Source organism: Notothenia rossii, assembly GCF_949606895.1.
Source record: "Notothenia rossii genome assembly, chromosome: 7".
Classification (NCBI taxonomy): Eukaryota; Metazoa; Chordata; class Actinopteri; order Perciformes; family Nototheniidae; genus Notothenia; species Notothenia rossii.
Window position 1 is genome coordinate 56,232,371 of NC_136905.1, and position 17,596 is coordinate 56,249,966.

The following is a 17,596-nucleotide window of genomic DNA, read 5'->3' on the forward strand; positions in this document are numbered from 1 at the left end:
TGTGTGCCAATTACAGAGGCATCACACTACTCAGCCTCCCCGGGAAAGTTTACTCTAAGGTACTCGAAAGGAGGGTCAGGCCGATTCTCGAACCTCAGATTGAGGAGGAGCAATGCGGATTCCGTCCTGGTTCCCAGGGAGTCACTGTGGGAGGTGCTGCGGGAGTATGGGGTGAGGGGGTCTCTACTCAGGGCCATCCAATCTCTGTACTCCCAAAGCGAGAGCTGTGTCCGGTTCCTCGGCAGTAAGTCGGACCCATTTCAGGTGAGGGTTGGCCTCCGCCACGGCTGCGCTTTGTCACCAATCCTGTTTGTAATATACATGGATCGGATTTGGACTCGTAGTCGTGGGGGAGGGGGTCTGCAGTTCGGTGGACTAAGGATTGCACCACTGCTTTTTGCAGATGATGTGGTTCTGATGGCTTCATCGGTTTGCGACCTTCAGCACTCACTGGATCGGTTCGCAACCGAGCGTGAAGCGGCTGGGATGAGGATCAGCACCTCCAAATCTGAGGCCATGGTTCTCAGCAGGAAACCGATGGACTGTCCACTCCAAGTAGGGAATGAGTCCTTACCCCAAGTGAAGGAGTTCAAGTATCTCGGTGTCTTGTTCTCGAGTGAGGGAACAATGGAGCGTGAGATGGGTCGGAGAATCGGAGCAGCGGGAGCGGTACTGCAGTCGCTTTACCGCACCGTTGTGACGAAAAGGGAGCTGAGCCAGAAGGCAAAGCTCTCTGTCTACCGCGCCATTTTCGTTCCTACCCTTACCTATGGTCATGAAGGATGGGTCATGACCGAAAGAACGAGATCGCCGGTACAAGTGGCCGAGATGGGTTTTCTCCGCAGGGTGGCTGGTGTCTCCCTTAGGGATAAGGTGAGAAGTTCGGTCATCCGGGAGGGACTCGGAGTTGAAACGCTCCTCCTTCGCGTCGAAAGGAGCCAGTTGAGGTGATTCGGGCACCTAGTTAGGATGCCACCTGGGCGCCTCCCTAGGGAGGTGTTCCAGGCACGTCCAGCTGGGAAGAGACCTAGGGGTAGACCTAGAAACAGGTGGAGGGATTATATCTCTTCGCTGGCCTGGGAGCGCCTTGGGATCCCCCAGTCAGAGCTGGTTGATGTGGCAAGGGAAAAGAAAGTTTTGGGCTCTCTGCTGGAACTGCTACCTCCGCGATCCGACCACGGATAAGCGGGAGAAGATGGATGGATGGATGGATGTAGAAAATAAACGTATTTGAGATACGTTCATAACAAATGTAACGTGGGAGAAAATCTGTTTCAAGAAGATATGTAGAAAATAAACGTATTTGAGATACGTTCATAACTAACGTAACGTGGGAGAAAATACGTTTCTTGCTAAACGTAATTGAGAATGCAGTTTAGTTCTGTGGGAACGTAATTTTTAGGAGACAGGGTTGCATGAGAGTACAGAATTTATAATTGAGTGGCCAGAGTGACATGTACTTCAAGCTACAATGCCAATGGGATTCAGACAGGCATTTGGATGTAGAGTTGCTGTGATTGTTGACTGTTTTGAAGTTTTTATTGAGAGGCCCACTAATTTACTAGCTAGAGCACAAACATGGTCCAACTACAAGCATCACCATACTGTTACATTTCTGATTGGTGTTGCTCCCCAAGGCTACTGTATGTCACTTACATATATTTTGCCTGGGGAGGAAGAGTTAGTGATAAACAGATCACAATACAGAGTGGGCTCCTAAAAAACCTGTTACCTGGAGATATTGTCCTAGCAGACCGTGGGTCCGATTTGGCGATAGTGTGGGATTTTACTGTGCTTCACTAAAGATGCCTGCATTCACCAGGGGGAAAAGTCAGCTGTCAGCATACGAGGTGGAAGAGACAAGAAAAATAGCTAATGTGCGTATTCATGTCGAAAGAGTCATAGGATTAGTCAGAAGAAAATATCAGATTCTGCAAAGCAGGGCTGTGCCCATAGAGCACATGCTAACAAAACCAGGTGAGGCACTAGCATTAATTGACAAGATTGGGGTTATTTGCTGTGCTTTGTCTAATCTGTCAGTGTCTGTCGTCCCATTGGAGTAAAGTGATGGAGCTGTAGTCTTGTAAATAAAAACCATGTATTATTCAGTATCATTTAATCTTTTCAGTAAACATCTTTTTGTGTTCAAACATCTTGTGTTCAAGTCTTTTCAGTAAACATCTTTTTGTGTGTTGTAAATTGTGTAGCCCTACTCAATATACAACTTTCATCTACATTCAGGCTTAATTCATTCAACAATATTCTAGAGATGACAATTGGTCTGGTGACGCTCCAATGTATGGCCATTGAGGGTTATTGTAAATGTAAATAAGAAACCATGTATTATTCAGTCTTCTTAGTATCATTTAATCTTTTCAGTAAACATATTTTTTACAATAGCAATATATCACACAGCCCTACTTCCTCTAGTGAGTGTGGTCAGTGAATATGAAGGTGCTGTAATGCAGGTTAAAGAGCTGCCACTGTGCAAATAATAATGCAACAAGTAGAGAACCACAACTTCCGGGACCAGGACAGACCACAGGTGCTGGTAATCACGCCTTCTCTCCCTCCTGATCATCTTGCAACTGAAACGGAAAAATGGAACAGCAGACAGGGAGAGGAGGCTTTTAGTCACCTGATAGTTATGCACTATCATGTTCTTGTGGAAATGAGCACACCAACTCTTTATGACTTTTACCTTTCCCCTTGTAAGTTGCTGTCCCAACACTTCAGGGAGAACACATAGTTTGAAGAAACTCTCAACTCTGGGAATGATGTTGTCCCACAGGTCCACATCACGCACAATTCTCTATACAAAGAGGTCATTTTTAGTCCAGACAACAAAGTCGCAGTAGTCAACGTCAACGACGTGGAGCTGAGCCTGTACTTGATGGTAGTAGGCATGTCTCCTGTCCAGCTTCACAGTGCCCCCATCGTTGATGAGATAGAAGCCCTGTTCTCCAGCACACAGGCGAAGATTGGCCTCCTCTTGTTTGCTGTGTGGGCACTAAAAGTTCAATGAAAAGAAAAGTAATATATTGTACTGTAAATAAGTGTCTGCAGCTCAAAATGTATTGGGAGAGGATCCCCAGACTCAGGATCACGTCACAATCCTATACTTACCTGCTTTACTGTAGCACAATACTGAACAAATAACTTACCTTTATCTCACAGATACCAGTTCCATGGCAGGTGCACGTTACACATCCGTCTGGCGACGCTCCCATGTATGGCCATTGAGGGTTCAGCCAAAGCCCGCTGTCTTTACAGCTGAAACCCTGGTGGTGCAGACTTTGTACTCCCTCATACTGCTTTCGAGCAGTTGCCTCGTATTTGCATCAATACCTGTAATGTATACAACAAGGAACAGAAATAGAACATTGCACATTATAAAACGGACAAGTCAAATCAAGCAATCTGATTGGTTCTTAGCTGTAATATAATCAGCGTATACCACGGGTAGAATTGTAAGTTACTTTTCACAACAAGTCGGTATCCCTCCGCGTCTGAGAAAAACTGTATACAGTTGCGTTGAAAAGCAAACTGCAGCGGAGAAGTAACGGGGGAGAAACCCTCCTTTTTACGCAGCGGTCCAGACGTTTCGCGTTGGGCCGAACCACGCCCCTTAGCTGTGATATAATGACCATATAAGCTATTGCTTAATTATACCATGGTCTGGGTGAATACTCCATTCTGATTGGCTCCCTAATCCCTAATAAATACCTTGTTGCAGCTGTAGATAACTTGTGTGCCTCTGGGTAGCATATGGACTTGATCAAGGACTTTGATGGCTGTGCAAGACTAGTCTGTAGAGCCTGCTTCAGTCTTGAGGCTGTGATCCTTCCTGCTCTTTGGCTAAACCATATTGGTGATAAGCTCTGGTTTCTGGTCTCCTCCTCTACTGCCTGGACCTGTGGCTGTGTCAGCTCTTCCTGTTTGAAGTCCTGGCATGCATTCTGCAACTCTGTTGGGGATAGCTGTAGCATCTCTGGTGTCCTATACTGAGGTAGTGGTTTAGCTAGCTTGCTCACAGATTTAGGGACAAATTCTTTGTAATATGGTTCCCTGGGCATCAGTGCAGCACTTCTTGGGGAATTTCTGCTCAAAGTCTTGAAAAACTGCATATACCTCTCTGATCCTCGCTCCAATTTTGAACCCTGGACTGTGGGACGCTGAAATGTGTGCTTCTCACCTGTCCTTCCAGCAGTTTTTGCTTTTTGGATGGTGCAGGATGCAGTCTCTCTCATCTTCACACCTGCTTCGATTGCAAACAGAACTGCTCCAACATGTGAGCAGGATTCTGACAAACTGTATAGACAGAGACATACTAGAATAACTAGATTGATCGTAAAAGCTAGTAATGGTATAACATGAATATTATAGCAGACATTATTTTGTCTGAGCTTAAGTGTTGTGTCAAATATGCTTTGGGTTGGGATATTTATTTTATGACTTACCCAGCCATACAGTTACAGTGTGCTGTAACAACCTCTCCATCTTCTTCAGCTACAATCCACGTTTTTAATGGTGTTTCTCCAGAACTCTGGGAATGGTTGACCTAAAAAATTGAAGCTCCAGTTAACAACTTGCTAGTTAGTAACATACATTTAACAACATCAAGCCATAGCTAGCTAGTCTAGTTCTGTTACGTCCCCAGCTCGTTTCGGGGTAAAAGGGAAGCAACACATAACCAGATGGTCTTGGTAAAGAGGTTGTTTTTAATATTAACCTCAACATAGAGTGATATAAACAACGTGCAGGCTGTTCAAAGGCTCTGAGCTGTCTATACACAACAGTACACAAAAACGAAGGCCACAGAATATCACAGTCACGAATCAGGACACTTAAGACAGAACTGGTGAGACGTTTCGCACAAGTACAACGCCGTCACCAAAACACAATATATCCTAAGCTAAACACATACACTCACATCAATATCCTAAGTACACACACACCATAAGCACCCGAGTTAACCTCTGTTAACAATATCGTAAGGAAACACACATCATAAGCACCCAAGTTAACCTTTGTTAACAATATCATAAGGACACACACATAAGTACCAATAACACACAAACATTCTGAGGTATGGTTGCATGGCGTCCTAGCACAGATCCAGCGCCCCGAATGTCAACAACGTCGCAGCTTAAGTAGCGTCATCAAGAGGCGTCGGGACCTCTTCTGGTGGTAGGACCTATGGTAGGAACGAAACAACGTCGCCGACGCGGTAACCATAGCAGTACATACATGTAATCATAACACACATACACATATATATATATATACACACACAGAACACTCACAGGCCAGTTAATGCTGAAGGCAAGGCGACAGCCGTAACACTGCCTTACATGAGTCCATGTAGCTAAAGTTAGCTAGCTAGATGTCTCCTAATAATGCTACTTAGAGGTAAGAAGGTATAGGTAGTTAACACTCACCCGGGCAAAAACAAGGCGACATTTGTTTAATGCCTCTTTGGTGCCGAGGTCATTCACCCATCCACACACAAAGTAGTTGAAAGCTTCCAGGCTTTTATACGCTTTCATTTGGCCAGCCGTGTAGTAGGAGGTATGAAGGACGAGGTAGCTGGTGATATCCATCGCCTCGACAGCGGGCAAATCTGATAAATCACAAGAAAAGTCGCTCTTTTTCAGCTGATACGGATCGTATCCGATGTGTGCTGTGATTTTTTCATGATATCTGCGGCGTGCAGGTTCAGTTTGACATAGTCGGTGTCCTCCATGATTCCTGCGTTGATGAATGATTGCGTTTTCACTTCCTGACCTCCACTTGAATTTCGCGCGTCGTAGAAGTCACGTGACTGAAACCAAGCTATATATTTGATGATCTGTCTCCGAATCCACTGGCTCCCTAAACACAGAATACTGACTTTCCCTATTGCTAAAGGGCTTATTCTTCAAGATATTATTTTACCTCAGTTGCTGATTCAAGGCTTGAGATGGGCTCCCATGTATTCTTCCATCGTGTCCCACTGGTTTAAGGGATAAGACACAAATACAAAAAAAACCTAATGTTATTTTCTTACTTTGCGTTAACAGCCCAATAACATCAAGCCCATCCACAATAAATGGGCTGGGAAAATCTGCCTTTTTAAAAATAGCACAGCATCATCCAAATATCTCAGAAAGAATAACTATCAATTTGAATTGCTGTCATACCACCCCTGCCTCCATCCTGCCCAATAATCCCACTCGGAACGATAAAACAGGGTTCGCCGTTTCCCCGGGGACTCTTTACGGTGATGCACCCTGGGACCGGAGACGGGAGAAAAGGTAGAGTTGCCTGTTGTCTGTAGTTGTGTTGTTTAATGAGCAAACATAAATGTTATTTCCATTAATCAAGGCAAACATTATTAAAGGCTTCATAATAAAACACTTGTGTAGTAGACTCGAAATCTATGGAAAATCATTAAAGCTACTCATTGCTTTTCAATAACTGTCTCCTTCAGGGTATGTTTCTGTTTCTTTATGTAGTTTGGGACTGTCCCCCAAGAGGATAGTTTTACTGTCAAATAATTTCACTAATGAACAGATAAACAGAGCTCTTAAAAGCTCCCTTGTAATCTTATAGAGTTATGTCTAAAGCATGTTAAGACCTTCATACTGGTTATTCTTTTCGGGCACATGCAAGAAAATACGAGTTATATTTGTGATCCTTGCTCTTCCAAATCTAAACTCTTAACTAACAAAAACAGAAGAAGCAGCCTAAACTAAAAATATTTCTAAGGTCCTTTTGACTTTGTTTGGAAAGAGGCGTTTTATTACACTGATCTTCTGAGCGTTATATAGACTGCAGTGAAATTTACAGCATAGTAAAATCAATCTATTTGAGAAATGGCAGTGGGGCAAAATTGGCACTAAAAAACAGATGGTTTAATTCATTTCTTTCATGAGGGCAGCTTCTCATCAGTGAACACTAACATTTAGATAAATGAATCAGTAGGATTGTTGAATCCAGGGTAGGAATCTCATGGCGGCCATCAAGGCCATGGCCGTCGTACCCTCGGTCTGGCCGTTATGCCCGACAAATAATTGTACGTCCTACGGCCACCATGGTCTTTGTGCCCCTCACACTGTTAAAATCTCGAAGTTGCTTTAAAGGCGTCAGAGCAGTGGTCTGGTCTCTGAACTGCATTATGCTGCGTTCACACCGGACGCAATGTGAAGCTGTGTTTACTCCTGTCATTCAAACAGGATGCGCTGGAGAGGGGGCGGGGCTTATATCCACGTAAATACTGTGGTAGACTCAACTACAACAAAATTAACACATTTTACAGTGATTTCATTGTAATACATGTTTCAAAATGATTTCGAAGTAACAAAATACTGATAATGGTTAGTATAAACCATAAATTAATGCTTTGACAAGTGTGCAGAGAAGACGGCAGGCGAAAAACCTTTTCAAATGCGTGTTTTCTGAATGGAGATCGGATCGATCAGGCTAAGGTATCTGCTCCGTCCAAACTCAAAACAACGTCCTAAAGATAGAAATAAAGCAGCTACTGTATTCACCATGACACAGACAGTCTGTGTTTTGCTCATGTTTAACTTTTGCCCAGAGTCCTGTACTACGAATCCAGTTCAACATATCCTGGATATGTTTAAGTTAGCTGGGTTACCTAATCCAAAACAAACGCACTCTCGCAAGCGGTCCAACGACGCTGGTTATCAACTCGGTAACTCAAACCAGGGTTTTTCTGTCCGGCTGAGTGAGCGTTCACATGAAAGGGGCGGGGTTAGCAACATTTGACCAATCACAAACATGAGAAGTGTACTGACAGCGCAGCATCATACTTCCTGAATGAAAAATAAACTATAATATTAGACATATGAAGAAGTTAAACTTTAAACATCCATGACTTAAACACTTTATCCAGGATAAAAGCGACATACAGTAGTTGCACCTGCAAGGTGAATACAGCTGGTAAAATTCTGGGCTTTGAGAATTTAAACATTCACTATAATAATTGTAGCATCCCCGGCTGAATGATGGTCAGACTCTCCAACTGATGGTATCTGTTTATTGCACACCCTTGCTTTTATAGTGTAAAACGAAAACTTTACCATAAGAAAATATTGGCATACAAATATAATCACTTCTCTAAAAGATAACTCATTTTAAATATAACCTGGATATGTTTGAGTTACCCGGCTTACCTAATCCAAAACAAACGCGCTCTCGCTAAGCGGTCCTACGACGTTGGTTATCAACTCGATAACTCAAGTTAACTATAACTTGGACTCGGACTCGAACACAGGTCATGATGACTCGGACTCGACTCGGACACTCCTTGGGTTACTCGGACTTGGACTCGGACTCGACTACGACTCTCCCATGGTGACTCAGACTTGGACTCGGACTTGGACTCGGACTTGGACTCGGACTCGACTACGACTCTCCCTAGATGACTCGGACTTGGACTCGAAGAGTGGGGACTCGAGTGACTTGGACTCGTGAATTGGTGACTTGACTACAACACTGCTCTGCGTATGAGAGGAGTATCCTGCTTATAGACCATTGCTCCAGGATTCTCTAAACCTGCATTGACACACTATGTTGCTTCTGCAATGGTTGCAGCATTCTTGGGAGAATCTGTGTAGATGGTGGCAAAGGCTGCAGTAAATAAGACATTTAGGAACCGTGTCCACTATAGTGACTTTTCCTGAGCGAAATTGTCTTTTTTCAATAGATTCCAATGACAAGTGGCCCAGATGTTTTTAGTGCTTCAAGTTAATAAAGATCTTAACTTTTCAGAAAAGCATCTGTGACTTCACATTGGTAATTGGTCGAGAAGCTTGTTTTTGCACGTGTCTGTCGGACGGAAACTATAATTATAAATGTCGAAAAGCCAGTTTGTTTGAGTAGATTGGCTGACTGGACCTTGGATGTTGCCGGTGAGTGTTGTACTTTTGTCTCCATACGCCTCTCTCTACTGTATCGGACTGAGCATTGAAGCATTGAGCCATCATCTTCCAGTGGGTGTACATGGTGAGAAAATAATGTCAAACAATAATATAGTGCCACAAACTGATGATAAAATCAAAGGAGCAATGCTTGTCAGTTTTAAAACAGCGGTGAAACATTGTCAAGATATTGTTGTCCTAGAAGCAATACAAAAGTGCTGGGACTGTTTTTCGATTAAACGATGGGAGGAGGCGCCTTGCCAGTGCCTTTTTTCTGGCAGAAAGGCACTGGACACAGGCCCATAGGGGAGTCTTTACAGAGCAGAAGTATTTCAAAGTTAATTGTAGCTGGTAGACATCACAATGAATGGCTCATCACACCCTCTAGATTACAATACAACATTTTAGGGGTTGGAGTCCAGTAACACCATTTGCAATTTGCATTAGCGTGCTCTCTCAATTGCACAAATGATGCCATGAGTACTGCTTGGTGATGGTGATGAATGTAATAGTTATAGCCGAAAATCATTCTTTGTACAATGCCAGAAACCCATTTGATGTCACACATGATTACAAAATGTGAATCCGAATATTTCCAGTTTGAAAGCGCATTTTAATTAACCAATATCCTTCCGTCCTTTTCCTAAATTTTACACAAAATTAAATGCATGACATAATATGCCCTCTCATCTAATTTGTTGAAAATGGTGCATTGAAATAGACTTTCAAAAGTTTGTTTAGTAACAGATAACTATGCTTGAGATACATTTGCCAAATACATGTCTCAGGTCTCATCCCGACTCTAACTTTTAAAGGGAAATATATGATTTACGAATACACACAGAGATCTGGGATAAGCAGTTTCAAAATATAATGTTAGAATGAATTACAGTATGCTCTTTCACTTTCCTTTTGACACTATTAAAGAGTGCCAATTATACTTTTTGTGGTTTTCCTTTCCTGTAGTGTGTTATATAATTTTGTGTGCATGTTAGACAGTAATTATTTGATAGGAGAAGGCTTGCTTCACAACCATCTTAAAACACCAAAATCAAATGAATACATTTCCTCTTTTTGACTGAGATGATCATTAAAGGATTGTTTTTTTCATATATTTGATGTAATAGTTTTGATGCAGACTTCTCTGCCAAATTGTATTTGGTTCTACAAACACATCCACTTTTTCCTCGATTTAAAATTGATAGAGCTTTCTTTTCAGTGTCTCTTTTTAAAGTTTCAAATCAAAAACATAATTTTCCAGTTCTAAACTTATTTTATCAGCTGAAGGCTGTGATCAGGCTACAGAGGAAGGTTCTCCTTTATCTTTTTAGCACTTACAAGAATGACAAGTTTTAACAGATCAGTGCATAATAACTGCTGCAATTTATTTAATGATCATTGATGACTTTTAGAGAGTATATGGACAAACTTACAAATAAAACATGTCTGGTTGCTCAGTGTGAACAGCATGCTGTAGCTTGGTAAAAATGGATTTAGTGGCAGATTAATAAATTATGTATGCAAATCTATTTTAAATTCACTATAAAGCAGTAATCTGGATAATTATTATTTCCCTTAAGCACGTTGCAATGAACCAGGAAATTGACTTTTTCATACACCGAAGAAAAACAGGGAGCTGATTAATTTGTATTTATATTACCTAATTTTTTATGTTCTTAATAAATGAATAATTCATTAGCAGGCTATGATTTGTGTTATTGCCTCTTAATATGTACCCCCTCCCATGAATGTCACAGTGGTTAGAAAGCTATTGCATTTTGAAAAATTAAAAACAAATCATAATTTTTAAATGTCTTGTTATCTCCAGGCATGTTGTGGAGAGATATCAGGGACACTCTTGTTTACTGGGATGAGTTGTGATAATATAACTATTATTTTCCATTTGCAGTTGCTTTTGCTTTGAATATTCTAACATGGATTCCCATGCACCCAGACAGCATCCTTCCTCGCTCTGCCAACACAATGTCAGTGAGACTAATGAGATGTAGCAGAGCAAAGCTACCTGACTCTCCTTGTTTCACACCACTTAGGTCAGAGTATAACTCTATATTCAAACTCACATGTTTAAACACAGCTTCTTAGGTATTTATTTTAACAGAACTTTTGCTTCTCGGCTGCAAAAGACAATATGATTTAGGAAAAATGGCTCTCTTTGCTGCAGCTTTTCTTGTCCTTTCTCCCGTGTCATGCCCACAACATCATTGTTACAGTGTACCGTGCACCAGGTCCTTATTCAGAATTCTTATCAGAATTATCTGGGTTTTTATCAACTTTGGTACTTAAAACAGATAAAGTAATTATCGTAGGTGACTTTAATATTCATGTTGACGATGATAAAAATAGCCTTACTGTTGCATTTAACTCTATATTAGATTCTGTTGGTTTCTGTCAGAGTGTAAATAAACCAACCCACTGCTATAATCACACTCTTGACCTTGTTCTGACTTATGGTATTGAAATTGAGCAACTATTAGTCGAACCGCATAATCCTGCTTTATCCGACCATTTCTTAGTAACTTTTGAAGTACTGTTACTAGACTACAAAGCATTAGTCAAAAGCTCCTGCAGCAGAAACCTATCTGTTAGTGCTATAGCCAAATTTAAGGAAGAGATTCCACCAATACTTAACTCGATAACATGTCTGCATGTAAGGGAGGAAACTTATACAAAATGTACACCACCCCAAATTGATCATGTTGTTGATAGTGCTACAGATGCGCTGCGAATAAAATTAGACTCTGTTGCTCTTTTGAAAGAGAAGAAAATAAAACAACATAGATTAGCTCCATGGCATAATGCCGAAACCCGCAAAATAAAGCAAAAGTCGAGACAACTTGAAAGGATATGGCGTTCCACTAAACTTGAAGAATCTCGTTTAATTTGGCATATTACTCTCAATGAATATAAGAAAGCACTGCGTAAAGCGAGAGCAGCCTACTACTCTTCATTAATAGATGAGAATAAGAATAATGCAAGATTTCTTTTCAGCACTGTAGCCAGGCTGACAGAGAGCCATAGCTCGACTGAGCCTTCTATTCCCATAGCACTCAGTAGTAATGATTTTATGTGCTTTTTTAACGATAAAATTGTTACTCTTAGAAACAAAATCAATGACCTCTTGCCTTTGACCAGTATAGTATTATCAACAGCTCCCGGAAACGTAAGTTCTAATATTACACTAGATAGTAAACTAGAATGCTTTTCAGCCATAAACCTTGAACAATTAAATTCAATGATTCTCTCTTCTAAACGATCAACGTGTATCTTAGACCCGATTCCAACTAAGCTGTTAAAAGAAGTTTTTCCATTAATTAGCACTTCTTTATTAATATTATGAATATGTCTTTATTATCAGGCTATGCTCCACAATCATTCAAAGTAGCAGTGATAAAACCGCTTCTTAAAAAGCACAACCTCGATCCAGAGGTTTTAGCCAACTATAGACCTATTTCTAATCTTCCGTTTCTCTCAAAAATTCTTGAGAAAGCAGTCGCAAAACAGCTGTGTGATTACTTAAAAAACTATGATTTATTTGAAGATTTTCAGTCTGGCTTTAGAACACAACATAGCACAGAGACAGCTCTGGTTAAAGTCACAAATGACAGTCTAATAGCCTCAGACAAGGGACTTGTCTCTATTCTTGTCTTGCTCGATCTTAGTGCTGCATTTGATTCTATCGACCATGATATCCTATTGCAAAGACTAGAGCACTTAGTTGGCATACAGGGAACTGCTTTAGGCTGGTTTAGGTCCTATCTATCTGAACGCTCTCAGTTTGTACGTGTCAACGATGAATCTTCCATGAAACCAAAGTTAGCCATGGAGTGCCACAGGGCTCAGTGCTTGGACCTATTTTGTTCACACTATATATGCTTCCGTTAGGCAATATTATAAGGAATCATTCTGTAAACTTTCATTGTTATGCGGATAATACTCAACTATATTTATCAATCAAGCCTGATGAAATTAATCATCTAAATAAAATTCAAGACTGCCTCAAGGACTTAAAAACGTGGATGCCCTTAAATGTTTTGATGTTAAACACGACCAAAACTGAAGTTATTGTACTTGGCCCGAAGAATCTACGAAACAAATTATCTAAAGATATACTAACTATGGATGGCATTAATTTGGCCTCCAGTGAGACTGTAAGGAATCTTGGTGTTATATTTGATCATGATTTATCCTTTAACACCCACATAAAATCAATTTCAAGGACAGCCTACTTCCATCTACGTAACATTGCAAAAATCAGGCATATCTTGCCTCAAAACGATGCAGAGAAACTAGTCCATGCATTTGTTACTTCAAGGCTGGATTATTGTAACTCCTTATTATCAGGGTGTACAAAGAAGTCAGTCAAGTCGCTTCAGCTGATTCAAAATGCTGCAGCTCGTGTACTAACCAGAGTTAGGAAAAGGGACCACATTACTCCTGTTCTGAATGCCTTACACTGGCTCCCTATAGAACACAGGATAGAATTTAAAATTCTTCTTCTCGCCTACAAAGCCCTTAATGGGCAGGCGCCATCTTACCTTAAAGAACTCATTATACCCTACTGTCCTACCAGGGCATTGCGTTCAAAGAATGCAGGGTTGTTGGTTGTTCCTAGAGTCTCTAAAAGTACAATGGGAGCCAGAGCCTTTTCTTATCAAGCTCCACTTTTGTGGAATCAGCTTCCAGTTTGTGTTCGGGCGGCAGACACCCTATCCGTTTTTAAGAGTGCGCTTATGACCTTCCTTTTTGATAAAGCTTATAGTTAGGGCTGATTAGATTCAGCCCCTAGTTTTGCTGATATAGGCTTAGTTTGTCGGGGGACATCTTACTTCTTCCTTCTCTCTGTCTATACCTGTGTACTCTCATGTTCCGATTAACCCAGCTTCCCCAAATTTCTTTCTTTTTGGTGTCTATATACGCCGGGATCCGGAGTCATGGATGATCCTGCGGTCCTGTTTCATGAATCGCGAGTCCTGGATCGCGAGTCGTGGCTGTGGTCCTGGATCATAAGTCCTGGATGGATATCCTCGTGGATTCATCTTCCTATTATACACACATGCATTTCCAAACATTTGGACTACCTATGTTGCAAATGTATTATCTTTTCAATTTACACACGGCATCTATCTGTCCATCCTGGGAGAGGGATCCCTCCTCTGTTGCTCTCCCTGAGGTTTCTCACATTTTTCCCTTTAAACTGTGGGGTTTTCTCCGGAAATGTTTCCTTGTGAGGGTCTAAGGACAGAGGGTGTCGTATTGTCATACTGATATTCTGTACAAACTCTGAAGTCCACTGAGACAAATGTAACATTTGTGATATTGGGCTATATAAATAAACATTGATTGATTGATTGATTGATCATTTGGTTTATCAGGTATTTAAATGTTGTGTGCTGAAAAAGAAAAGGGAAAAAAAATCATATAGTTTCAAGATTCCAGACACAGATGAGCTTTTGTGCTAACACAAGACATCTGACATATCTAGCGTCTGGTATATTTGGATGGTAAAAAAAACATAAAGTCTTAAGTTATAGAATAACTGACCCTATTGTGGAAATGTTTCAGGGGTTAACGCATTATTACCGCTGCCTTTTTAGCTGAATAACACCGGAGTAGAGGGCCTTGGACTTTCAACAGGTGACAGGCTTAAATATGGGGTGGGGGGGGGGGGGTTGAGGTTCTGCTAACAGTCAAGCTAGCGTTACAGTCGAAGGAGTAACTAGGAATCGGTTCTCCCTCCTAAAATTGTGGTTCAACTGCTTTATTTTATATTTAAATTGTAAAAATGGCTCTCCCAACAGCTGCCAACCCTCAGTGGAGTGTTCCAGAGGAAAGCCTACAAAATGGAGCCTCCCTCTCTTGAGATGTGTTTCTGCCCTCTCTCTTCTTCTACTGCTCAGCCATTTTCTTTGTTGTGAGGTGGAGCAAAGGCAAACAACTACCTGGAGAAAGGTATGAGAGCAAAATGACTGTGTGTGTGTCCCTGTTCCCCAGAGAGAAACTGTAAAAACCTATTAGAAACAGCTGCAACTGCCCTCTGCTCCCCTATTCCCAACAGACAACACACAAAAACACACTTGTTTTTCTCGTTGTAAGGATACTAGATATGCCTTACTTTTAATCATCCTAACCTTGATAATAAAAAATGTTTGCTTGATTTCAACTTTAATCTTACATGAAAAAGAGGTAATCAAGTTATATGGTGCAATACATTAGTTTGATCAGAGGCTGATTCCTGTGATATTTCTCAGTCCCAGAGGATAAAATGACTTTCATCACTTGTTGGGTGAAGCAAAGGTCAAAACGTGTTTCGTTCTATTGCCTATAATTATATCAAGTCTGCTCCGAAGCAAGCTAATGGATTTTGAAAACAAGAAGGTGAAGGACTTCATGTGTATGATACTATAGTGGGTGTAACGGTTCACAAACATTTCGGTTCGGTACGTACCTTGGTTTTTTGGTCACGGTTCGGTTCGGTTCGGTACGTTTTCGGTACAGCAGAATTTTTTTCCCCAAAACAAAACAGATTTTTTGTTTTTTTAAAATTATTATTAAACTGTTAATGTATTCACTCAAATAAATACAACATATAATAAAATAAACATTAAGGTGCAGCATTTCGATGAACTGAAATAATCTGTATTTGAACTTTACTGTACTAGTACTCACAAAACATAAACTATTAGTTTTGGTTTTTGATTATTATTAAACTGAATATTCACTCAAATAAATACAAAATATAATAAAATAAACATTAAGGTGCAGCATTTCGATGAACTGAAATAATCTGTATTTGAACTGTACTGTACTAGTACCCAAGCAGCCAGTTTGACATTATGACTTGCTTGTCATTGTATTTTCATGTTTTTTTAAAGAAAAATGAACTTGTCCACATTGCTTGCCGAAAGGGCAGATCTGCTGGCACTAACAATGTCTCCTGCTGTGGAGAACACCCTCTCGATAGGGACAGAGGTAGCAGATACAGCCAGGTAGCGCTTTGCTAACATGGCAACATAAGGATATTTGGCGTTTGTAATAGCTTTGGCTCGGTCTGAACTTTTTGCGAGTGGTGGAGGCTTAAATGCTAGTGGGAGTTGGGTTTGCACTTCAGTCTTTTTTCTTTTGGTACCGGTGAATATTCACGTTCGGGTGATGCCTTTTCAAATGAGTGTGCAAGTTTGATGTACTGCCAGCCGCGTAACCAATTTTAGTTGAACAATGCCGACAAACAGCTTTGGTTCGGTCCACCTGTCTTTGTCCGTCATCCTTGTACGTAACTGCGAAACCAAAATGTTCCCAAACCGGAGACTTCAATGATGCTGGAGGATTTTCGAGCTCAACTTTATCTGCGTTCGCCATTTCGACAGTTCCTCAAATTACTGACTAAATTTGAACGCATCCCTGTGACCAGCTCTCATAGTATGCCTCTCGTCCAATGAAATGACTTGCTCGCTCTATGACGCGTTGGACCCGATGTGAGCAAATTACTCTGAATGCTGCGACGCAGCACCTGAGATTACTTCCAAAAAGTTGTTCACGATCTCAATGTTTTACGTTTAACGTTATATTCGTTCGGTACACTTCGGTACACACGTGTACCGAACCGAAAGGCCCGTACCGAATAATTTCGGTACGTGTACTGTTACACCCCTAACTATAAGTGAAGCCATGCTAGCAGCTTGGGTTGCTTTTAAGGTACAGGACTTACAAATAGAGCCAACAGAAAAGTGTGTTTGTTGTTTACAAAGTGTATGTCGGATCCAGTCCTTTGCCAGTTGTAGTGTTCACAAATTCAACGGGTGTGATGTATGCTCTGTGAAGGATTTTTAGCTGTATTACTCTAAACCAGGGGTGGGAAACCTCCGGCCTCCGGGCCGTACACTTCATATACATATACATATGAAGTGTACCGAACGAATATAACGTTAAACGTAAAACATTGAGAGCGTGAACAACTTTTTGGAAGTAATCTCAGGTGCTGCGTCGCAGCATTCAGAGTAATTTGCTCACATCGGGTCCAACGCGTCATAGAGCGAGCAAGTCATTTCATTGGACGAGAGGCATACTATGAGAGCTGGTCACAGGGATGCGTTCAAATTTAGTCAGTAATTTGAGGAACTGTCGAAATGGCGAACGCAGATAAAGTTGAGTTCCAACTAAGTACTTTCATTTTCACCACTTGCATTAAAGTTATTCTAATAATTTTCATTAGAAGAAAACTGATCTGTCTCATGATGCTAATTTCTGCTTTGTTCTGCTGCAAAGAGCACACAAACTCTCATTTTCAACCAGCATTTTTGTCATTACTCTGACCTGGTTATTTGTAAGATAACTATAGGTTACTTACGTAACCCCAGTTCTCAGAGTAACATGAAGTGAGATGTCTCATGGGGATGCGCCTCATCGCGGAGCAAACAGAAGCATCAATCTCATTACGCCAATCCTGATTGGCTGGTGATCTTGACGTCAGCGTCAGGGAATCCACCCCCTATAAGTAGCTTGCGCTACGCCACATGCGTCATTCAAACACCTCTTCTCGCTCCAGAGCACATCTCTATATTGGTAGCCGGGCTAGCTACACAGTCCAGTATTCAAAATAAGCACCTCTTCTCGCTTCACCATAGCAAGGAGGGCCGTCTGGTGAGACATCT

General features: G+C 41.2%; 1 long non-coding RNA gene across 1 annotated transcript in view; it reads left to right on the plus strand.

Annotated features, from left to right (window-relative positions):
- LOC307046068 overlaps positions 1–14,925 on the plus strand; it is a 30,614-nt gene extending 15,689 nt beyond the window's left edge. The window contains exon 3 of the long non-coding RNA XR_013810064.1: positions 14,747–14,925. This is a non-coding gene — a long non-coding RNA (uncharacterized lncRNA). The remainder of the gene's footprint in view (positions 1–14,746) is intronic.
- The last annotated feature ends 2,671 nt before the right edge of the window (positions 14,926–17,596 follow it).